Here is a 25617-nt window from a genome sequence, read left to right as displayed (position 1 = left end):
TTGTCTGATGTGCCAGTGTCCATCTGATATTTTATGTTGACCTGGTATTCTCCTTCTGCAGTCCTCATTCCAACAGTCACAAAGTATTTGTCACTTGTCAACGTGACTGAACCAACCTGTCATGGTGTATAGGGATTTGTCAGAATTGTCAGCTGCTATCTCTCCAGTAGTCATTTGCAACTGCTGTTAATGTAAGACATGGTCTGTTTTGCTGTGAATATGCTGTAGATGTTGATTCACAATCTCAGTACTTCTGTGCAATTCAATTGGTTTCCTGAATGTAAGTTTATCTTTTCTTTGTATGTTTGCTTTCACTTTTGCATCCCTTATTCGTTATACGCTTTCTGTTTCTAATTAGGTCCTCCTTTATTTCACAAATTCACAGGTTTCTGCAAACTAAATTAACAATGTTATGTATCGATCCATACCGTTCACATGTAACCTTCACTTGGGTTTCTAAGCATACATTCAAAGTTTCTACAACTTCTGTTTTGTGTTTTTCTGCTCATCAGAGAGATTTAAGGGGGAATATATTTTGTAACAGTCTCTTCCCAACTGCAATAGAAGTGCAGCAACTTGTATTTGTTCTGGTTCCCTCAATAAATCTGTTACTGCTGTGTAATTCTATTTTCCCTGGAATAATTCCAAATTCTACCTCATATCCCTGGTAATTTGAACAGGAGCAGGTAGTGGAAAAGCTGCAGCCATTTTATCTTGAGCAGTGTTTACACTGGTCTTTTTTTAATTCATTGGCTGCTCAGAGCGCTGTGCTCTGCCTCTTATTTCAGCTCTGGACACTCACCATTTCTAACACCATGTTTCAAATATATCACACAATACCTTTTTCAACATGAGGATTTTTATGGAAGTAAAGTTTAAGATATCTGCCTGCAGGGTGCTTCATGGTAGAAGTCACAGACTAGGACAGAGATTTGTACACAGTTACAAATTAATTCAAACAATAAGTTAATAACTTATTATTAAAGTATAATAGACAACCATAAAAAGTGAAAAATAGATTTGGACTAAATGTTTAACAACAACCATCAATAGTAAAGTGCCCGTATAGACAATGGAAGCTATGAAACTGTTTTTAGTCAATTTATTATGATTTTGACAATAAAACTAAAGAATCAACAGACAGACTGAATAATTACTTTGCATCAGTATTTACAGTAGAAGACAAAGTCAACATGTCAGATATCTCAAGGAAACTAATGCTGAAATCAGGTTTGAGAATTTGCATAATAGTAATGAAATGAATGCTGGTACTAAAGTATGAGAAATCTCCAGAACCAGATGATTTCCATCTTAGTTTTTCAAAAGAAGCAGATGAGAACATTCTAGATACTAACTATTCAAAAAAGTGTGGTGGTGAAATGGCACATCAGGCAGCATCCAAGGAGCAGGAGAGTCGACCTTTCGACCATAAGCTTTTAATCAGGAATGCATTCCTGAAGAAGAACTTATGCTCGAAACGTCGACTCTCCTGTTCCTCGAATGCTGCCTGACTGACTGGCTGTGCTTCTTCAGCACCACACTTTTTGACTCTGATTTCCAGCATCTGCAGTCCTCATTTTCTCCTATACTCTAAGCATTGTCCTGTCTTAATTCACAGACCATTGCAATAGATTACAACTTGTGCATGTCACTACTTTAACTAAGAAAGGTGAAAAACCAGGGAGCTAATAATTATATCTCTTATTTGGAAATTGCTTGAGCATATAATAAAGGATAGGAAAATTGATCATCTTGAAAATTTTCAGTTAATCAAAGAAGCCTAATTTGGAGTTGGAAAGAGAACTTTGATGATTTTGGTTGAATTTGTTTGAAGTAACAGGGAATGTGAATGGAGCTTTGTGTTTTGGATTTTCAGAAAGCATTTGATAAATTTCAGCAAAAGGGAATGTTGACGAAAGCTGAGGTTCATGAAATTTAGGCAATTTATTGACTGTCAAGAAATGGCTGAGTGAGAGGAGAAAGATTCAGAATAATCTACAAGTACTCCAGTTGGCGGGATGTGACAAGTTGAGTTTGGCAAGGATTTGATTTGAGACCTCATTTACTCCTGTACTTATTAACAACTTGGATGATGGGACCGGAGAACACATGTCCAAACTTACTGATGGCGCAAAGGGTGACAGAATAGTTGGCAAAGAATTTGAATCATAAAATTACTGAGGGACTAATTATGTGAATGGACAAAACTGTTACAGATGAATTGCAATGTCGTCAAATGAGAGAACATCTGCTTTGGAGCCAAGAAGGATCATTCAGGACATTTTCTACAGGGTATAAAACATCCTTATATAAAGTCCTGCTTACAACATGTTTAGAATGTGGTGACCAGTTCTGGAGTTGGCTTAGGAGGGATTGTATGGTCTTGGATGGAGCAGTGAAGGCAGGATCATGAATATATTCAAGGCTAGATTAGACAAATTTCAATTTACAAGTGTGATAGAAAGGCAGAAAGTGAAGTCAAGGCCATAATGGAATCAGCCATGAACCAATTGAATGACAGAGTAGGCATTGATGCGCAAAATGGCTGCTCCTGCTTCTATTTCTTATGATTTTACGAAGAAAAATGAAAATTCTCTGGCAGATTGACAAAAATGTGAAGCAGTTACTTTAATTCCACTGGAGTGCTGTACACTTTCTTTCTATTTTGCAGTCCTCGCTTTAAACTAGGAACTGCACAACTCATTTTATGAATATATTTCAGTAATAAAAACCCATTTGGAATGGTTCATAACCTTGTCATTTTAACTAAGTACACTGTAGGAATGAAAGAAAATTTAAATACTAGAAGGCAAAATTCTGGATATGTGGTATAGATCTGGATTTATCCGTAATACAGCAGGAGATAATTTGAAATACGTAGCAGCGATTCTATTCATGAACAAGGAATTGAAATATTCTAAAAACCAGCTGAAATATTTGTGATACACTCTGAAATGCTATTTATTAGCTTACTTCCATCTCTGGGTAATAACCTGTTCCAATTTTTAGAAAACATCTTATCTTCCTATTCTGGGGCACAGCCGCAACAAATTTTTGTATGTCAAAGCTCAGCAGCTGCCATTATTAACTTGATGTGGAGTCTTTGATTGCCACAGACAGCTGATGATCTGCATAATGATGATTCTCAGTTAATCTGGCAGCCTTCCAAATGAACTGCGTCCACTGTAGTTTTCAGGCTGCTGCATTGCAACGAGTGTTGAAAGTCAATTAATTACCTTTTTTCGAAAATCAAACTTCACTCATTCTCAGATCACTCAACTGTGTAATAGAAAAGGGAGTGAAACAGACTGCAGTGAGCAGGAAGGGAATTACATGCCAAAGTGAAGGATGGCCTTTGAAAAGCATTGCAGCCAAGAAAGATGCATCAGTATTTATTTCAATATTTAAAAGGTACGGAGGTAATGCTGAATCACAATTTTTCTGAATATATTTTCTTGCTTCTTTGAAAAATAGCACCATACATTTTAGCTCCATTTTCCACAGCTATTTTGTAGTTTTGATCGTTAAAGCTTGCATAACTGAAGAAGGTTATTGTCAAGAGTGTAAATCTGGGATGTATGTCCAGTCATTCATGCAAAAAGTGCTTAAAATATTTAATATGAAACAATTACAATTGCAGTCAAACCTTAGTGAATCAATTGTTGAATTCGACAACTGCCTGAATCTGAAGGGTCTATGTCTTAACGCTTTTCAATGTAGTTTAAACTGAAATCTTAAACTAATATGACACATTTATGTTGAGATATTCCTGAAATTTATCCATACACATCAAATGTAATGTTTCTACAGATAATATCCAGTATGGTACTTTCTTTTTGAAAAAGGATGAAAGCTGTCACTTATTAACACTAAAACTTTTCTATTTTAAAGACATCAGCTTTGCAATAATGCATTCTTAATTGAGTCAGAAGTTTGTGGTTTCAAGGCCCACTGAAGAGATTTGAGTACAACAGTAACCTATTCTGACAAAAGACCATTGATGTGAAACATTGCAATAGGTACTATGTGCCCCTGCTGGGTGTGCCTTGGACAGGGGATAATGTTCCACAGCTCGCAGGGCTCTGAGGATCGAAGCACGTCAATCAGTGTGCTGAAGCATTCATTCCTAGTTTCTACGGCCATTGGCATGCACAAGCCTCGAACGTTCACTGAGCATCTGGAGAAAATAGAAGGAATAAGGCAGTGGATCATGTAATACAGGCGTTCTATCTTTCAGTCGCTTGTTATTATAATTCTCCAGCACTTTATCTTTCAACAAGGCACTTGTTTCAATCTTCCGGATTTAGTTTTATTTTTAATTTATGGCTGAAGCAGTTGGTTTATTCTTTCACAGGATGTAGGCATTGTTAGCGAGGCCAATATTTATTGTCCACATCCCTAATCACCCCTGTGAATATGGAGATGAGCTGCCTTTTTGAACTGCTGTAGTCCTGCTGGATGCTCAGTGCTGGTCATAAGAGAGCTCCAGGATTTTGACACAGTGATAATTAAGTAACAATGATATAGTACCAAGTCATGAAGGAGTGTGACCTAGAGAAAAAACTTGCAAATGTTGATATTCCCATGCATCTATTATTTTTGACCTTCTAGATGGAAGAATTTGTTGGTTTAGAAGGTACGTTTGAAGGAAATCTTGGTGAATTACCACAGTGTATCTTGTATATGGTACATACTAATACCCTTGTGTCTGTGGTGGAGGCAGTTAAATATTCAAGATGGTGGATTGGACTTCACTGGGGGAAATCGCTTTGTCTTGGTTGGTGACATGCTTCCTAAGTAATGTTGGGGCTCCATCCATCCAGGCAAGTGAAGAGTGTATCACCACACCTCTGACTTTTGCTTTGTAGTTGGTGAACAGGCATTGTGGAGACAGAACATAAGCTACTTGCCACAAATTTTCTAGCCTCTCACCTGCTCTTGTGTTAACACTACTTACGTGGCTGGCCCAGTTCAATTTCTGGTCAATGGTAACCTACAGATTATTGTTAGTGGGGCCATCAGGTGATGGCAATGCCACTGATGTTAAGATGTGATGGTTAGACTGCTTGGCATTATTTAGTGCAAATATTATTTGCTACATCTCAGCCCAAGCCTCAATGTTGTCCAACTATTGCTGAATGTCATTAGAGACAACTTTGGTATCTGAGCAGTCGTGAATGGTTTGAAACGTTGCATGATCTTTCACCAAACATTCTGACCAAAGAATTAAGGGAAAGCCATTGATGAAGTACAAATAATAAAACAAAGAACTGTGGATGTTGGAATTCTGAAAATAAAAGTGGAAGTTGCTGGAGAAACTCAGCTGGTCTGGCAGCGTCTGTGAAGAGAAAGTAGAGTTATTGTTTAGACAGTGGTGACGCTTTTCACAATATTTGAGTTTCTCCAGCCATTTCTGTCATTGATGAAGTAGTTGAAGATAATTGAGCCCAGCACACAACCCTGAGGAACTCTTTTAATGATGTCCTGAAATTAGCAGATTAACCTCAAACAACCTCAGCCAGCGTTCTTTGTGCCAAGTAAAACAACAAGTTTTCCCTGATTCACATTGATCCAGTTTTCTAAGGCTCCCTGAGGCCGTGTGTTAAAGGCGTGGTTCAACCAAGACTGTAATGAGATTAGGAGCTGAGTAGCACTTGTAGAAACGAAACTGAGCATCAAAAATCAGACAAATGCTGCTTTACAGAACTGAGGATGACAAAATTCCCCACTATCAACCTTCTATCATTTTACTGTGCATTGGTGGTAGAAGGAATGAATGTTTGTGGATGTGATGCCAATCAAACAGGCTGCTTTATCATAGATGATGTCAAACGTCTTCACTGTTGTCGGAGCTGCACTCACCAAGGCTAGTGGAGAGTATTTCATTACTCTTCTCACTTGTGCTTTGTAAATGGTGAACAGACTTTGGAGAGTCAGGAGGTGAATTAATTACTGCAGGATTACTAGTCTCTGACCTGTTCTAGCCCCTCTATTTATATGGCTAGTCGTGTTCTGTTTCTGGCTGACGGTAACCTTACAGAGAATTTTGTGATGGTGATACCGTTGATCTCAAAGGGTTATGGTTAGATATACTCATTGGAGATGATCATTGCCTGGTACTTTATGACACAAATGCCACTTGCCACTTGTAACAACAAACCTGGATATTATCAGGTTTTCCTGTATTTGTCCATGGATTGCTTTATTATCTGAGGAGTCATAAATAATGCTGAACATTGTACATTTATCGGCGAACATCCCTACTCTGACTTATGAAGGAGCAAAGGTTACTCAGGCTCCTTGATACCACACTCAGTCACATGCAACCTTGAATACAAGGGCAGTCATTGTCACCTCACATCTGGAATTCCCCACTTTATTATCCATGGTTCAACCAAAGTTGGAATGAGGTTAGGAGCTGAGTGGCCTTTGTAGAATCCAGACTGAGCATCAGAGACCGGATAATTTTTGATAGCACTGAGGGTGACACCTTCCATCACTTTACTGGTGAGTCAGAATATACTGATTGATTATAATTGGCTAGGCTAGATTGTTCTATTTTTGTGTTGCAGGACATAAAGCTGATACATTAATGTTTGCTCCACTAAGCTTGTGTTCTAGGGTACGTCTCTGCACCAGATCAAAAGGAAATTTCTCATTGTGTCAGTCAACAGGAATATTGAAAATTACAGTAAGTGCAAAACAGGAAAATGTTAGATTTCCCTGAACTGAGCTTCTACAGCTGAACCATTATTTTTCCAAATTGAATTTTCCAATAAGCAAATATCACATCACCAATCAATTAGATCACACTGACATAGGTTAACTTCAAAAATGTTTTGTTTTTAAATTATACTGTGTCATAAAACAGACTGTCTGACAGGTCTAATAATAAATATGAAGCGTGTTAGTAATGATAAAAGTACATGCTGGTTGATGGATCAGTACAGTGCTGTGATACATCAAAATGATGACATCCCCATGGCAAACAATTTGTCATTTTGCAAAAGACATCAGTTTCATTTTCTAATTATATCTTGCAAAAATGGAAAATGCATACTGCAACTTATAAAGAGAGTGAACCAGTTTAGTGAGTAAGCGAAATGAATTCAATTTTCATTACTAAAAATATTGCAACTCCCCAAGCCCCTCATTGGGCAAATCCAATGAATAATTGAAAAATAGTGACCAAGAAAGTTCAATTTTGCATGTGTGTTGAGTGTGTGTCACAATGCCTCCTAGCCATGGAGAGCACATGAGAACGCCACATAGAATGAAGATTGATATGGAGTACTTCAGGTTTGTATGATTTTTTGCTTCACTGCAGGGTGTTGGTTTTATTATGGCATAGATTTCAGATCACACACACACTGTATCTTTAAGATAGTTACATGACCTTGTGTCATGTGGCATTCTATAAAAGTACATGCCTGACATCCAACCACTTTCTCTGTATCATGCAATCAATGTAGTGTACTCAGTCACCTATGTTTATATTATGTACAGTAACATCATAAGCACAGAACTGGAAAGTGTGTAAATCTGTGGAATTGCAGCAATTTTACACCTTAATATTGTTAATAAACTTTGAGACAGCTCCCTCATCAAGAAACCATGTCTTGATGGTGTTTGTTACGTAGGCTAACATGTAGAAAACCACAAACTGCATGAATGTCTTAAATAAAAGCCATTGGGTGACATATTTTAGGAGATTCTGCAATAACATGAATGTTTAAAGCATTGAACATATTAAACCAATTAAATTATTTTGTAATATTCCAGAGAACCCTGTTCATTTTAACTTTCAGATATATTATCTTATGATACAACTATAGGAATGAAATTTGAAGTTGTACAAGAAAACTGAATTCTCTTGGAGAACTAATGCTTAAACACTATAATAACACTCAAACACTACAGTGGGAATACTAACTGCCAACATACTTAGATGTTTTAACATATAAATATATGGAAATGTCTACATTTCAGACGATGGATGTTGTAATGGAGGGTAGTGTAAAATCTGGAAGAAGGATGTCAACAAAATGGAAATCAGTAAACTGGGGATCATTTTAATTGAGCAAATGAGTCAAAAAGTGTCTAGTCTGATTTCAGATAGACTAAATGTGTAGCTCTTTCAGGAGCCAGTACAGACATGAAAGGTGGAATGGCCTGCTTCTATACTGTAAAATCCTGAAAATCAGAATATAATATTGCAGAAAAGTATGTTATAAATATAGATGGTTGTGCAAAATACAATCATATTTCAATTGGTAATGCTGGATCTTGCTTACAATAACGTTCTGCTTAGTTAAACAGGGCATTGAATCCTATTCCTGTCTGGTTGCTAAGCCACCATAGTCCAATCAGGACACAGCAATGCTGAAGTGAAGCTATCATGGGAATGAATAAATACAGGTTATCCTTACAACTCTGCACAACTTCTGTGAACAGTGCTCAGGATGTATGCTTTATTGACAAGGATTCAGAAGCTGAGGCTTTTATTTTTAACCGTTTCTGTCACAAAGATGATTTTGTTCATAGTTTATTGCTCATGTCAAGATTTTAATAATATGTTCGAAAGGTGGCAGGCAGTTTAGATGAAGATATCAGACATCAACATTTACTTATTGATTGTGGACTAGTGAAAACAAAATGTGCCAGCATTAGCGAGTTATTAAAATACTAGGATTAACATTAAATTACTGCTTATTGCTCTGTACAATTAGGGATCATTTCTAATCATACTTTCTACATTATGTACAAGTAAAAGTACAAAATTATGGTCCAGTAATACAGGCCACATTTATTAACAGTGGCTTTGTTACATCAATCTCACTTTTATTCATGTACTGCATGAAAGCAAGGCCTGTAATGTCAGATCAAGTACTTTTTAGATTAGACCCCAATTCATTGATACTTATAAGTGCTGCCAATTGCATTTATGAATTAGTGACCTATGCATGGCACAATACACCAGAAAAATTGAATAGATGTTGTTAACCTGATATGACATGCTGTCATTGCCAAACAAAGCTCTCATAGCAGAATCTACTCTTGGTATATTATAAGGAAAGACATGCTGAAGGTCAGTAATAGCCAAAAATCATGATGGCACGATTTCATAGACTTGACAGGGCATCTTTTATATCTGTTGTTACACAATTATTTTATGCTCCAGTGGCAATAGAGGAAGTGCCAACAGCCTGACAAACACAGCCAAATCAGTTCAGCTGCATCAAGAACGCATTTGAATTTGTTCATTTAATGCATTATAATTTCTGTTTTATAAAAGTGCAAATACCACATTAAATAACAACCAATTTTTTAAAAAATGCATTCTCACTTTCAACTACAAAATTATTGCATTTGAGAATGCAATTCTAACAAGTCTCCCCAGATAGCGCATTCAAAACCAATGAACTCTACCATCCAGGAGGCCAAGGGCAGCAGATACATAGGGTCACCAGCTGCAAATTTTCCACCATATCACTTACCATCCTGACTTGGAAATATATTGCTGGGTCAAAATCCCAGAACTCTCCTCTAATGACATTGGGTGTACCTACACCAAGTGGAGTGCAGTGGTTCAAGAAAGCAGCTCACCACTATCTTCTCATGAACAACTAGGACTGGGCAATAAATGCTAGCCCAGCCCGTGATGAGCACATGCCACGAGTGAATAAAACAAAATAAATTATCTCAGTTGTATAAAATAATTAAGTGACACAGTAGGTATTATTCTGTATTGATTTAAGATTTATCTCTTTGCAGGTGTTGGGGTGACGTCCAGCAGGATACCTATATCTAATAACTGCAGATGCCTGTCCCCAGACTCTGCCCCTACCCCGTCCATTGCTATCATGCAGGTGATGGGAGCAACCCTGCATTATTTAGGACTAACTACCTATCAGCTCATAAAAAGACGACTACAGCCATAGTAAGTGTGTTCACGTCATGGCATCTTAGTGTTCATTAGCCTGTGAATCTTCTTTCTATTTTAAATGATGCTCTGACACAATAAGAATGAAGACAATAGCAGAGCATTAAGGAAACATAAGCACAAGTCTACCAGATCACTGTATGTGATAAATGACTTCACATTGCATATTACAAATCATAAAACTTTATTTTTTAAAAATGTGAGTCTCCAAATTAAAATCCAAGAGTTTCAGCAGAAAATGAAGTTTATTGATTTTAATATATTTTAAGGCCCATGTCAGCGCTGATTTAATAATAAGATTTAAACAAGAAAGGTTACACATCGAAAATTCAGAAGTACGAAGTAAATAAATGTAGAATACAAATAATAGTAATGCCAGTTAATAAACAAAATGGTGGCAGTGGGTCAGGCACCGTTTGGGCTCTTGTGCCCGATCTTGTCTTCCTCGTCTGCATTTTACTTTTTATCTTTATCTTTCTATCCTTTTTTCCCTCAAACTGAACTGAAAAAGAGAGCTCTTGAGCAAGAAGCAGCTTTGATGGACTCTGAAGGGGTGGTGGCATTTTCAGAGGCAGCATGGTCAAAGAGATGGTTGATTGGCCTGTGAAACCTGGTGCAGGACTCTCGCTTCGGTGTGGTGTAGGCCCCTGATGGTGGTATGGCGAGGGCTGGTGTAGCCTGGAGTGGGACACTCTCGTGACATGGCATGAGCTAGTGTCGTCCGAAGTGGGACACTCTTTGTGGTATGGTGTGGCCTGGTATAGTCCGGAGTGGGTCACTCGCTGTGGAATGGTGTGGGCTGGCATAGCCTGGAGTGAGACACTCTCTGTGGAATGGTGCGGGCTGGCATAGCCTGCAGTGGGACACTCTCTGTGGAATGGTGTGGGCTGGTGTAATCCAGAGTGGGACACTCTCTGTGGTATGACGTGGCCTGGCATAGCCCGGAGTGAGTCACTCTCTGTGGAATGGCATGGGCTGGCAAGCCCGGGAATCTGGCAGTGGTATGCTGTAGGAGCGGAGAGGGAAAAGTTGAAATTGCTTTAAGGTATCTTTTTTTGTTTCCTTATGTGAATGGCGCTTATGTACGAGTGACAGTACACACTTTTCACCGTATCTTATATTGGATGCATGTGACAATAAAGGATATTCATCTGGGGGCTATTAATTCAGTTGACTGGATAGCCGATCTGTAATGCAGAATGATGCTATCAGTGTGGATTCAATTCCTACACCAACTGAGGTTACAAATGAAGGACTGTCCTTCTCAACTTCTCTCTTCATCCAAAGTGTGGTAACCCACGACTAGATAGATCTCTCCAATGGAATGGCACACCTGTGACTCAGTGGCACTCTAGTAGTTTTATCTTTATCAGCCATAAGGAATGCAATAGCACTGAAATTTACAAAAGAAAATGTTTGTTATTCTCATTTATGCCCCCACCAAGAAACAAATTTGGTTTCATTACAAAAGCCAAGTATTCAGATGCTGAAAATCTGATATACAGTCAGAAAGTGCTGATAAAGCTTAAGAGTATCTGTGGACAGATTATTTCACTAAGGCGTTTGATAAAGTTCCCCATGGTAGGCTATTGCACAAAATATGGAGGCATGGGATTGAGGGTGATTTAGTGGTTTAGATCAAAATTTGGCTAGCTGAAAGAAGACAGAGGGTGGTGGTTGATGGGAAATGTTCATCCTGTTGTTCAGTTACTAATGGTGTACCGTAAGGATCTGTTTTGGGTCCACTGCTGTTTGTCATTTTTATAAAGGACCTGGATGAGAGTATAGAAGGATGGGTTAGTAAATTTGCGGATGACACTAAGGATGGTCAAGTTGTGGATAGTGCTGAAGGATGTTGAAGGTTACAGAAGGACACAGATAAGCTGCAGAGCTGGGCTGAGAAGTGGCAAATGGAGTTTAATGCAGAAAAGTATGAGGTGATTCACTTTGGAAGGAGCAACAGGGATGAAGAGTACTGGGCTAATAGTAAAATTCTTGGTAGTGTAGATGAGCAGTGAAATCTCAGTGTCAGTGTCCACGTACATAGATCCCTGAAAGTTGCCACCCAGGTTGATAGGGTTGTTAAGAAGGCATATGGTGTGTTAGCTTTTATTGGTAGAGGGGTTGAGTTTGGAGCTACGAGGTTGTGTTGCAGCTGTAATACTCCGATGCAGCTGTACTTGGAGTATTACGTACAGTTCTGGTCACTGCATTATAGGAAGGATGTGGAAGCTTTGGAAAGGGTTTAGAGCCAATTTACTAGGATGTCACCTGGTATGAGGGGAGGGTCTTATAAGGAAAGGCTGGTGGATTTGAGGCTGTTTTCGTTAGAGAGAAGAAGGTTGAGATGTGACTTAATTGAGACTTATACAATAATCAGAGGGTTAGATAGGGTGGACAATGAGTGCCTTTTTCCTTGGATGGTGATAGCTAGCACAAGGGGATGTAGCTTTAAAGTGAGGGGTGATAGATGTAGGACAGATATCAGAGATAGTTTCTTTGCTCAGAGAGTAGTAGGGGTGTGGAACACACTGCCTGCAAAAGTAGTAGGCTCACCAACTTTAAGGGCATTTAAATGGTCATTGGATAAACATATGGACGAAAATGAAACAGTATAGGTTAGATGGGCTTCAGATTGGTTCCACAAATCAACGCAACAGCAAGGGTCGAAGGGACTGGTACTACGCTGTAATATTCTATGTCCTATGTAGATAATCAGAATTAACAACCAGAATTTTCTCTCAAGGTAAAAATCCTAATTTCTGGAGCAAACTCCAGGACCTGACCCTGTGACAATGGGCAGCTCACCTCCCAGGAGGTCACTGGTTAAACCGACAATATTTAGTGGATGGTTTTCTAAGGTGCCTGAAAGCCATACTGTATTAAATCCTTGAGATATCGCTAAATTGCAGTGGCTTCAGGGATAATTGGTGTCAATTAGCTTGTTTATAATCCTAGCTGCCATGTTTCAGGTAGGCTGCATGAAGTCATGTACTGTGTTTACATCATCAGTTTTTGTAGAGCATTACACCATAAAACGTCAGAACCAAAGCAAATCATTCAGCCTACGGAGTTTGCTCCGTCATTCAATAAGATCATAGCTGATCTGATAATCCTCAACTCCACTTCCCTGCCTTATCCTCATTACTCCTAGAGTTCTCTACTGATTAAATATGTTTTTCGCAGCCATCAATATATTTAATGACCCAGCCTCAACAGCTGTCTGTGGTAAATTCGCAATCCCCTGAGAGAAGAAATTCCTCCACATCTCTGTCTTGAAAAGATGACCCCTTACTCTGAGATTATGCCGTCTGGTCCTTGATCCTCCTGCAAGGGGAAACAACTCTTTTGCATTTACCCTTTCAAACTGTCCTAAGAATTTTCTGCTTCAATGATGACTCTTCTCATTCCTCCAAATCTTAATGAGTACAAGCCAAATCTGCTCAACATCTGCTCATAACACAATCCCTCCAAATCCAGTATCAGCAGAGTGAACCTTGTCTGAAACTGCCCCAACTATCAGTATTGTTTTCCTGAGGTAAGGGGACTAAAGATGTTCAGAATATTTGAACTGTTCTGACTTATGGCCTGGTATAGTTTGCCCAGGGTAGGGGAGTCCAAAACTAAAGGGCATAGGTTTAAGGTGAAAGGGGAAAGATTTGAAAGGGACCTAAGGGGCAACATTTTCACACAAAGGGTGGTGTATATATGGAATGAGCTGCCAGAAGAAGTTGTGGATGGTGATGCAATTACAACATTTAAAAGGCATCTGGATGGGTACATGATTAGGAAGGGTTTAGAGGGATATGGATCAAATGCTGGCAAATGGGACTAGATCAATTTAGGATATCTGGTCGGCATGAACAAATTGGACCAAAAGGTCGGTTTCCATTCTATACATCTCTATGACTCTATCGCCCCTCTAATCCTTCAACCAATCATCTTAAATTTGTGCATCTCTCTGCTGGGGTAAAAATATCTTCTCTGTCTACTCCATCTAGATCTCTCATCACCTTGTACACCTCATTTAAGTCATCCATTGTCTTCTCATTGAGAAAAAAAAATCCTAAATCATCAAATCATGCATCATAACTGGAATTTTCATGCCCAGGCAACATTTATTTCAAGCTGGTCTGTTTTCGTTCGAGGTGAATTATGTCATTTCTGTAATCAGAATTTTACACAAAATTATAGCTGTGGCTTAACCAGCATTTTATACAGTCCCAGTATTACATCCCTGCTTTTGTTTTCTATGTCTCATCCAATAAATGAATGTATTCCATTTGCTTTTTTTCCCACCTTCAAAACTGTGGATGTGCAATCCAATGTCTCTCTCTTCCTTTTCCCTGTGAATATCCTCCCATCTGTTCTATCTTCTTTTGCTTTGTTTGTTCCTCACCACTTCCCAAATGCATTACGTCACGCTCCTCCAGACTCTTCCACCCACTCAACCAAGTCACTGATATCATTGCAGAGTTGATAGCTATTCTTTTTAATATCAACTATATGGCTGACTTTATCATCTCTGCAATCAATTGTTGGTAAGTGAGTGAAAGGGGTATGATGATCTCAACAGTGTGGAGTCTAATGGTCTAGTTGGATTCATATGGCATTTGAAGATGAATTCCATGGCAATAGACAATAGACAATATACAATAGACAATAGGTGCAGGAGTAGGCCATTCAGCCCTTTGAGCCTGCACCGCCATTCAATTTGATCATGGCTGATCATTCCTAATCAGTATCCTGTTCCTGCCTTATCTCCATAACCCTTGATTCCACTATCTTTGAGAGCTCTATCCAACTCCTTCTTAAATGAATCCAGAGACTGGGCCTCCACTGCCATCTGGGGCAGAGCATTCCACACAGCCACCACTCTCTGGGTGAAGAAGTTTCTCCTCATCTCTGTTCTAAATGGTCTACCCCGTATTTTTAAGCTGTGTCCTCTGGTTCGGCACTCACCCATCAGCGGAAACATGTTTCCTGCTGCCAGAGTGACCAATCCTTTCATAATCTTATACGTCTCAATCAGATCCCCTCTCAGTCTTCTAAACTCAAGGGTATACAAGCCCAGTCGCTTCAGTCTTTCAGTGTAAGGTAATCCTGCCATTCCAGGAATTGACCTCGTGAACCTGCGCTGCACTCCCTCAATAGCCAGAATGTCTTTCCTCAAATTTGGAGACCAGAACTGCACACAGTACTCCAGGTATGGTCTCACCAGGGCCCTGTACAGCTGCAGAAGCACCTCTTTGCTTCTATACTTAATTCCTCTTGTTATGAAGGCCAGCATGCTATTAGCCTTCTTCACTACCTGCTGTACCTGCATGCTTGCCTTCATTGACTGGTGTACAAGAACACCCAGATCTCTCTGTACTGCCCCTTTACCTAAATTGATTCCATTGAGGTAGTAATCTGCCTTCCTGTTCTTGCCACCAAAGTGGATAACCATACATTTATCCATATTAAACTGCATCTGCCATGCATCTGCCCACTGACCTAACTTGTCCAGATCACCCTGTAATCTCCTAACATCCTCATCACATTTCACCCTGCCACCCAGCTTTGTATCATCAGCAAATTTGCTAATGTTATTGCTGATACCATCTTCTATATCATTAACATATATTGTAAAAAGCTGCGGTCCCAGCACGGATCCCTGCGGTACACCACTGGTCACTGCCTGCCATTCCGAAATGGAGCCATTTATCACTACCCTTTGTTTCCTATCAGCCAACCAATTTTCAATCCAATCTAGTACTTTGCCCCCGATACCATGCGCCCTAAGTTTACTCACTAACCTCCTATGTGGGACTTTATCAAAAGCTTTCTGAAAGTCCAGGTACACTACATCTACTGGATCTCCCTTGTCCATCTTCAGAGTTACATCCTCAAAAAATTCAAGAAGATTAGTCAAGCATGATTTCCCCTTCATAAATCCATGCTGACTCTGTCCTATCCTGTTACTACTATCCAGATGTGCTGTAATTTCATCCTTTATAATAGACTCCAGCATCTTTCCCACTACTGAGGTCAGACTAACTGGTCTATAATTTCCTGCTTTCTCTCTCCCACCTTTCTTAAAAAGTGGTATAACATTAGCCACCCTCCAATCCTCAGGAACCGACCTCGAATCCATCGAACTCTGGAAAATAATCACCAACGCATCCACGATTTCCCGAGCCGCCTCCTTCAGTACCCTGGGATGCAGACCATCAGGCCCCGGAGACTTATCAACCTTCAGACCTAACAGTCTCTCCAACACCAAATCCTGGCAAATATAAATTCCCTTAAGTTCAGGTCCTTCAGCCACTGTTACCTCAGGGAGATTGCTTGTGTCTTCCCCAGTGAACACAGATCTGAAGTACCCATTTAATTCCTCTGCCATTTCTTTGTTCCCGGTAATATATTCCTCTGTTTCTGTCTTCAAAGGCCCAATTTTAGTCCTAACCATTTTTTTGCCTTTCACATACCTAAAAAAGCTTTTACTATCCTCCTTTATATTATTGGCCAGTTTACCTTCATACCTCATTTTTCCTCTGCGTATTTCCTTCTTAGTAATCCTCTGTTGCTCTTTAAAAGCTTCCCAGTCCTCAGTTTTCCCACTTACCTTTGCTATGTTATACTTTTTCTCTTTTAACTTTATATGTTTCTTAACTTCCCTCATCAGCCACGACCACCCATGCCTCCTCCTGGGATCTTTCTTCCTTTTAGGGATGAACTGATCCTGCAACTTCTGCATTATACACAGAAATATCCGCCATTGTTCCTCCACGGTCATCCCTGCTAAGGTATTGCACTATTGAACTTTGGCCAGCTCCTCCCTCATAGCTCCATAGTTCCCTTTATTCAACAGAAGTACTGTCACTTCCGACTGTACCCTCTCCCTCTCAAATTGCAGATTGAAGCTTAATGTATTATGGTCACTACTTCCCAATGGCTCCTTCACTTCGAGGTCTCTGACCAATTCTGGTTCGTTGGACAATACCAGATCCAGAATTGCCTTCTCCCTGGTCGGCTCCAGCACCAGCTGCTCTAAGAATCCATCTCTGAGGTATGCCACAAAGTCTCTTTCATGAGGTCCAATACCATCCTGATTCTCCCAGTCTACCTGCATGTTAAAATCCCCCACAACAACTGTAGTAACATCTTTGCGACAGGCCAATTTCAGCTCCTGATTCAACTTACATCCGACATCCAGACTACTGTTTGGGGGCCTGTAGATGACTCCCAAGAGGGTCTTTTTACCCTTAATATTTCGCAGCTCTATCCACACTGACTCTACATCCCCTGACTCTAGGTCCCCCCGCGCAAGGGACTGAATATCCTCCCTTACCAACAAGGCCACCCCACCCCCTCTGCCCGTCAGTCTGTCCTTACGATAGCACATGTAGCCTTGAATATTCATTTCCCAGGCCCTGTCCCCTTGAAGCCACGTCTCAGTTATCCCCACACTTGACCACTCGTGAGAGCTTATTGAACCTTTTGCAGCACTGCATCCAGTTCCTCAGGAGCAAACTGCACGTTGACTACAAAAATTATCTGCCTTTGGAAAGTATACTTGGAGGATCTCCTGACTACCTTGGGAAAGGGCTTTCTCTCCTTTTATCAATCTTCTGCAACAAAAACTCTAGTGGTATATCAGAAAGATTTAGAGCATGCTCTCGTCTGTTGTGCTAATTCTACTCTTATTCATAAACTCTTCCTCAGCCATTAGCAGTACCTGCTACAGACACAATGCACTTTGCTATTTAAGAAGTACAGGATATTAAAGTACACAACTGCCTTGCAGCTTGTTGCTACTGTTGAGGTGTGCAATGCTCAGTCACAAATTTAGCACTGGGCTATCATTAGGAGCCAGCACAAAGTTCATCATTATGAGCTGGTGTGGGTAATCCCACTTATGATTCCCATGCCCAACCAGCCTAATTCAATTTTTTTGCTGAAAATATGTTGCTGGAAAAGCACAGCAGGTCAGGCAGCATCCAAGGAGCAGGAGAATCGACGTTTTGGGCATGAGCCTTCTTCAGGAATGGTTTCTTGCTCCTTGGATGCTGCCTGACCGGCTGCGCTTTTCCAGCAAAACATTTTCAGCTCTGATCTCCAGCATCTGCAGTCGTCACTTTCTCCTAATTCAATTTTTTCCCTAGATTTTAAAACATTTGGTTTTTCATTTATAGAAAGAGAAAGGATTCATCTGCAATTTCCTAAATAGAAATGGACATAGCAAGTTTTGAGAAGATTTGTAGCTCAGGTTGAGGTTCTGGATGTCGGTTTGCTTGTTGTCCTAGATGTTTCGCCACCATACTCGATAACATCTTCATTGAGCCTCCGGATGAAGCACTGCTGGTGTTTCCTGATTTCTATTTATATGTTTGGGTTTCCTTGCGTTGGTGGTGTCATTTCCTGTGGTGATGTCATTTCCTGTTCTTTTTCTCAGGGTGTGGTAAATGGGATCCAAGTCAATGTGTTTGTTGGTGGAGTTCCGGTTGCAATGCAATGCTTCTAGGAATTCTCGTGCATGTCTCTGCTTGGCTTGTCCTGGATGTATGGGGAGAGTGGCTAAGGTTTCTGGATGCATTTTGTCTGCTTCTTTGGGTTTGTTGCTGAGAAATCAGCGTCCAAACTCCTAGCCACTCTCCCCTGCATCAAAGACATTTTTTTTTAATTACATTACAGTGTGGAAACAGGCCCTTCGGCCCAACAAGTCCACACCGACCCGCCGAAGCGAAACCCACCCATACCCCTACATTTACCCCTTACCGAACACCACGGGCAATTTAGTATGGCCAATTCACCTGGCCTTGCACATCTTTGGACTGTGGGAGGAAACCGGAGCACCCGGAGGAAACCCACGCAGACACGGGGAGAACGTGCAAACTCCACACAGTCAGTCGCCTGAGGCGGGAATTGAACCCGGGTCTCTGGCGCTGTGAGGCAGCAGTGCTAACCTCTGTGCCACCGTGCCACCCACCATTTCAGAAATGACTGCCAGACTATTCAGACCCTTTGCATCATGGTAGCCCACAAACCCACCAACACACTAAAACAGCAGCTAATGAACTTGAAAGACTCGATACAGACAACAAGCAAAACTAATATCATTTACAAAACAACGTGCAAGAACTGTAACAAACACTGCATTGGATAAACAGGCAGAAAACTAGCCACCAAAATACATGAACGTCAACTAGCCACAAATCGACTTGACCCTCTCTCACTAATATCCTTACATACAGATAAGGAAGGACACCACTAAGACTGGGACAACACATCCATCCTAGGACAAGCCAAGCAGAGACATGCACGAGAATTCCTCGAAGCATGGCTTTCCAACCAGAACTCTATCAATAAGCACATTGACCTGGATCCCATTTACCACACCCTGAGAAAAAGAACAGGAAATGACATCACAACCCAAGGAAACCCAAACATATAAATAGAAAGCTGGAAATACCAGCAATGCTGCATCCGGAGGATCACTGAAGATGTTACCTAGTATGGTAACGAAATGTCTGAAAATTAACCTTCCAGGTCAACGAGCAAACCGACACCCAGAAATGGTCATTTTTTTAGAAATCTAGCTATATCACATACATTTTAGGTTGAGAGACAATTTTAGTGGAAGCAGACTTTCATGAATATGAACAGATGAGCAGATTCTCCAACAGTGTCCCTGCTCTTCCTGTGCCTACTGCCTTTCTTACTCACTGCAGCACCCAGGCTCCTGTTTTGTCTTTACAGCCAACAGTTCTAGCCACCCAACACATAAAATTATTTTATTACACCAGTCTGCCATAGAAGTAACAGTCATGAGGTAAGCACAGTCTGATGGGAAGATAAAACTATGATGACTGTCAGGGAACAACAATAATATGCACTACACTTTGGTTGAGCATGCACTTGTTTTGTGATTCAGAGCTACTGAAAGTATAAGTAGGAGATTTTCATGAATCAGCAGGCAGCAATGCAAAAACACTGAAGTTGGGTTATAGAGTCATAGAGAGGTACAGCATGGAAACAGACCCTTCAGTCCAACCCATCCATGCTGATCAGATATCCGAACCCAATCTAGTCCCATCTGCCAGCATCCGGCCCATATCCCTCCAAACCCTTCCTATTCATAAACCCATCCAAATGCCTTTTAAATGTTGTAATTGTACCAGCCTCCACCACTTCCTCTGGCAGCTCATTTCATACACGTACCACCCTCTGTGTGAAAAGGTTGCCCCTTAGGTCTCCTTTATATATTTGCCCTCTCACCCTAAACCTATGCCCTCTAGTTCTGGATTCCCTGACCTCAGGGAAAAGACTTTGTCTATTTATCCTATCCATGTCCCTCATAGTTTTGTAAATCTCTATAAGGTCACCCCTCAGCCTCCAATGCTCCAGGGAAAACAGCCCCAGCATGTTCAGCCTCTCCCTATAGCTCAAATCCTCCACCCTTGACAACATCCTTGTAAATCTTTTCTGAACCCTTTCAAGTTTCACAATATCTTTCCGATAGGAAGGAGACTAGAATTGCACGCAATATTCAAACAGTGGCCTAACCAATGTCCTGTACAGCTGCAACATGACTTCCCAACTCCTGTACTATGGCATCATGCCTGAACACTTGTTATGTATGATAGAATATAATAATAATATTAGTTAATCGCAAATAACTACATTATAAAGCATTAAATGTATTTTCTATGTACATATATAAAATATATATATATTTATGAATGATATAATTATACATAAATTTCTACATATGTGCTGCACCTTTCCAGAAGGTCTCAGATCCTGATGTTATTCTAAGATATTTTCTGTCTTCCAGAACCCTGAAGACCTTCAAGGCTTATTACAACTTGTAAAACAAAATTTACAATTTTATTAAATATTGGAAATACCACACATTTTTAAAAGAAATTCTTGACATATAATTCATTAAAGGCTTTAAAAATGCTTAACAAAATTAATTGCGATGGCAAACTAGTAATTCTTTTTAAAGTTGTATCAATAGATAAGTAGATGAAGAGAAGACCGATATTTGCATAGCAATCTACTCCACTTCTGAGAGAAAAAAACCTGAAGCACTGTAAATACATTGACATTTTTAGATTGCAGTGATTACAAAAATGGCAAGTTTAAACTTATACTGACTTTGAAATTTTTATTTTCTAACTTTATACTATGACTAAATATGAAAATGAACATTACCTTAGAGAAGATATGCTAGCTGTTTTTGTTAGCATATATTATATTTGAATTTTGATTTCATCTTTGATTTGTTAATACTGCAGTAGAAATAATTGCACTGCAAACATGACTTTTGAGATGAAAATGTCAGTTGGAAGCACTGGAGTAGCTGCACACAGATGATGCAGAAAGCAGTGATTTTATGCTCCGTGACCTATAGCTGACTCCATTTGTTGGGGATGTGACTAGTTAGTCAAGTGGAAAATGATGCTATACACTTAATAGTCTGAAGTGGGACTCTAGAGATGCACTATGCCTCAGATGAACAAGAGAACATTATATCTATTATTCTCTTTGTGACCATTTTTTTATGCACCGTGTATTGAGCTAATAAATGGAATGCATCGCATTATCACAAAAAGGTTGCCTTGTTTTCACTATCACTGTTGCAAAAGAGTGTGTTGTTATATTTGTTTTAAGAAAGCAGTGTAAAGCTCCTATTAAGAGTAATCTCCTAGAATTGACAGTTGGCGAGAAAAATACAGTTGCACCCCAGGCATTTTACATAAAAACCACTTCTTGAGTATGAGCTTGGAAACATAATTCCATTTTTGTATGGGTTGCCAGAAATGCTGTTTGAATAGTGAAATTGTATTCATTATAAACATTCAGAGATTTAATATAATATTTATAATTTACACCACCAAAGTTTTATTCAATGTTTGTTATTTCTAACTCTATGACATAGATTTTATTGTAGAGTTTTCACAGTAGTCTGAAAAGTAATGAACACAAGGCCTTAAAAAATTCCACAAAGCAGCTGTCAGTATATTTTAAAATCAGGTGGCACAAGATAAAGTATATATATTTTCTGTTTACATGTCAACCATCTTATAGTGAGATGGCATGTGATGGTGCAGTAAGATGGCAAAAGGGATTAAGAAAAGTTAAAGCTTAGGTTAAAAGGTTGCATTACAAAAGGTGGTAAGGACAAGCCAGGGAACTATAGACCAGTGAGCCTGATGTCTGTGGTGGACAAGTTGTTGGGGAGAATCCTGAGGGACAGGATGTACATGTATTTGGAAAGGTAAGGACTGATTAGGGATAGTCAACATGGCTCTGTGCATAGGAAATCATGTCTCACAAACTTGATTAAGTTTTTGAAGAAGTAACAAAGCGGATTGATGAGGGCAGAGCGGTTGATATGATCTATATGGACTTTAGTAAGGTGTTCGCCAAAGTTCTCCACGGGAGACTGGTTAGCAAGTTTGGACCTTATGGAATACAGGGAGAACTAGCCATTTGGATACAAAACTGGCTCAAGAGTAGAAGACTGAGGTTGGTGGTGGAGAGTTGTTCAGAGAGTTGACCAGTGGCGTGCCACAAGGATTGGTACTGGGTCCATGACTTTTCATCAATTATATAAATGATTTGGATGTGAGCATAAGAGGTATAGTTAGTAAGTTTGCAGATGACACCAAAATTGGAGGTGTAGGGGACAGCGAAAAAGGTTACCTCAGATTACAATGGGATCTTGATCAGATCGGCTAATTGGCTGAGAAGTGGTAGATGGAGTTTAATTTAGATAAATGCGAGGTGCAGCATTTTGGGAAAGCAAATCTTAGCAGGACTAATACACTTAATGGTAAGGTCCTAGGGAGTGTTGCGAAACAAAGAGACCTTGGAGTGCAGGTTCACAGCTCCTTGAAAGTGGAGTCACAGGTAGATAGGATAGTGAAGAAGGCATTTCGTATGCTTTCTTTTATTGGTCAAAGTATTGAGTACAGGAGTTGGGAGGTCATGTTGCAGCTGTACAGGACATTGGTTAGGCCACTTTTGGAATATTGCATGCAATTCTGGTCTCCTTCTTATCAGAAAGATGCGAAACTTGAAAGGGTTCAGAAAAGATTTACAAGGATGTTACCAGGGTTGGAGGATTTGAGCTGTAGGGAGAGGCTGAATAGGCTGGGGCTGTTTTCCCTGGACCATCGGAGACTGAGGGGTGCCCTTATAGAGGTTTACAAAATCATGAGGGGCATGGATAGGATAAATAGACCAAGTCTTTTCCCTGGGGTGGTGGAGTTCAGAACTAGAGGGCATAGGTTTAGGGTGAGAGAGGAAAGATATAAAAGAGACCCAAGGGCAACTTTTTGACACAAAGGGTGGTATGTGTATGGAATGAGCTGCCAGAGGAAGTGTAGAGGCCAGTGCAATTGCAACATTTAAGAGGCATTTGGATGGGTATATGAATAGGAAGGGTTTGGAGTAATAGGGGCCGGGTGCTGGCAGGTGGGTCTAGATTGGGTTGGCATATCTGATTGGCATGGACAAGTTGGACCGAAGGGTTTGTTTCCATGTTGTATACATCTCTATGACTCTAAGTAATGTTTCATGAGATTTTCAGAAGATTGCTAAATGTGAAGTCATTTTTAATAAAGGAGAAGTCTAAGGAGAGCAATGCTCTGATGTTTGAAAGCTATCCTTTACTTTTAGCTTACAGACTGGTAACAGGGAAGTGGGGTGGGTGGAACAGGAGGAGGGGTGGAATGAAGTGTGAGAATGAGGGCATGAGATATGCATGTAATCTAGACTTAGGTGCAAGTTGGAACATTGTCAGAAAAAGTTCCAACATAGGAATGGACCTTACGACTGAACAGGTCTAACCATTATTTATTGCACATGAGCTCCCAAGTCCAATTACACTTCCTCTTTGGTCTTCAGTGTTTCTTGCATTCAATTTTGTGAACATCTGTTCAATTGTCATCTTAAATTATCAAGAAACTGTTTCAATCATTGTTGTGGATGTTTTCTACATCTTTTATGACTGATGTAGGTTATGAAGGTTAGACAATATGAAGCAGCCTTTCTAAATTAGGGTAAATATTTATACCAAGTAACTAATATTCAGGATTACTTACATATGCCATTGATAAGGGAGGATTATATTCAAATATAGCTGTAAATACAACATAGTCATGATAATGCAAGATTGCATCAAAGTGAAATTGGTTAACTGAATATTTGGTTAATGAAAATTGAACACCTGCTTCGATTGATTGGTTCAGAAAGAATTGGGTATATCCACAATTTAAGAGACAAATTTTAGTAACAGTGAAATGCAAAATAATGTGGTATTTCTGACTTTTACTTTACATCTGAAACTATAAAAGCTGCCATCAAAATTGGAATTATTGATACATTGGTTCATTTGAATTTTAAAGTAGCCGGGTTCAGCTGTTTTAATTTCACAGTAGATTATCATTTACTAATGACAATTAAATTTAAACAAGCAGTGAATTTGCCAATATTGAGTGCCTATAGTAGTTTTCCACTTGGAAACAAATGCAGCAACAATCAGCTAGTTAAGGTAGGTTCAATGTAGGAAATCACTGGAAACCAGGAATATAGTGATAGGTGTCAGACCTACTTTAACCTGAGCCAATCTTCTGAAAGATTTTATTGTTATATATGCAATTTGATTTAGCATAAAATGAGTTCGCTGCCCTCGAATATAAGGATTTTATGAAAATGTAGTTTTCTAACTATTGTCTTTTCCTTGTATCAGTTCAGTACCTTTTAAATATTCTTTCTGTTGTGATGTGTCAATAGGAGAAGTTCCCCAGTTTGTTATAGGTGCAGACAGGATACCTCAAGCCATCACAATCCCAGTGAGGAGGGGTGAACTAGCTCTCTTTGGTCATTCACCAATGCACTTTGGTTTGATCATGATAAGGTTAATTTTAAAAGTATTGCAATCCTATGGATATCTTTCTCCCTGATCCACATGAACTTGTGTTCTTAAAGGGACAAATTTAACCAGGCTTTCGTAATAAACCAAAGCAGTGAGTTTATTAATTACTGTATGTGTGAATAAATAGTAAATAAAACACCATACACAGATCAGAAATAAGAAGTGAGTTCAGAAAATCAATATTTTCTGAAAAAACATATTCAGATCAATCTGTCTCAAAATATTTGACTTTGTAGAATAATTGAAACTCTTTAGTCCTGAATTACAAATGAGACCCATTCTCATTTCATTACAAAGGAGATTTTTTTTGTTTAAAAATGAATATAAAACAATAGATACACTAACACTTATTCATTTTCCTAGTGTTGGTTAATATCATCTCTTCAGTTCTAACTGGGTTTCTTTACATCTTGACAAAGATATGCAATCTCATTTGATTTCCAAGCAACGTGAATGAGGTTTAAGCGGTATGGTTAAAGGACCAAACTCCTGATATTCTGGACATTAAACAAAGCTTTGGTCAGTGTACACTGTGACCTCCCTGTACCTATTTCAGACATACATCACTAAGTTTACCAAGAATTCCCTTCTCTATTTGGCATACTATTTCTAATTCTTGTTTCATTTGTTTTAAAGGAGTATCTCATTGGTCTTAACTTAAGACTGAAGTTTTTAAAAATGTATGGTTCAGTGTCTAAATTGTTTGAGGAGAGTGGATAGTTGAACATTGTAGCCACTGTAG

The 25617-nt window shown here is 39.5% G+C and overlaps 1 long non-coding RNA gene across 1 annotated transcript in view; it reads left to right on the top strand.

Moving 5' to 3' along the window:
- Positions 1 to 212: 212 nt before the first annotated feature.
- Positions 213 to 25617, top strand: part of LOC148147635 (uncharacterized) — a 311747-nt gene continuing 286342 nt past the window's right edge. Inside the window, exons 1-2 of the long non-coding RNA XR_015759553.1 lie at positions 213 to 280; positions 9775 to 9940. This is a non-coding gene — a long non-coding RNA (uncharacterized LOC148147635). The remainder of the gene's footprint in view (positions 281 to 9774; positions 9941 to 25617) is intronic.

The sequence above is a fragment of the Chiloscyllium plagiosum genome, unplaced genomic scaffold, assembly GCF_037043375.1.
Source record: "Chiloscyllium plagiosum isolate Xiang-an unplaced genomic scaffold, Cpla_swu_hap1 HiC_scaffold_15, whole genome shotgun sequence".
Taxonomy (NCBI): Eukaryota; Metazoa; Chordata; class Chondrichthyes; order Orectolobiformes; family Hemiscylliidae; genus Chiloscyllium; species Chiloscyllium plagiosum.
The sequence above is the reverse complement of the archived record's forward strand: the minus strand, read 5'-3'. Positions and strand labels throughout refer to the sequence as shown.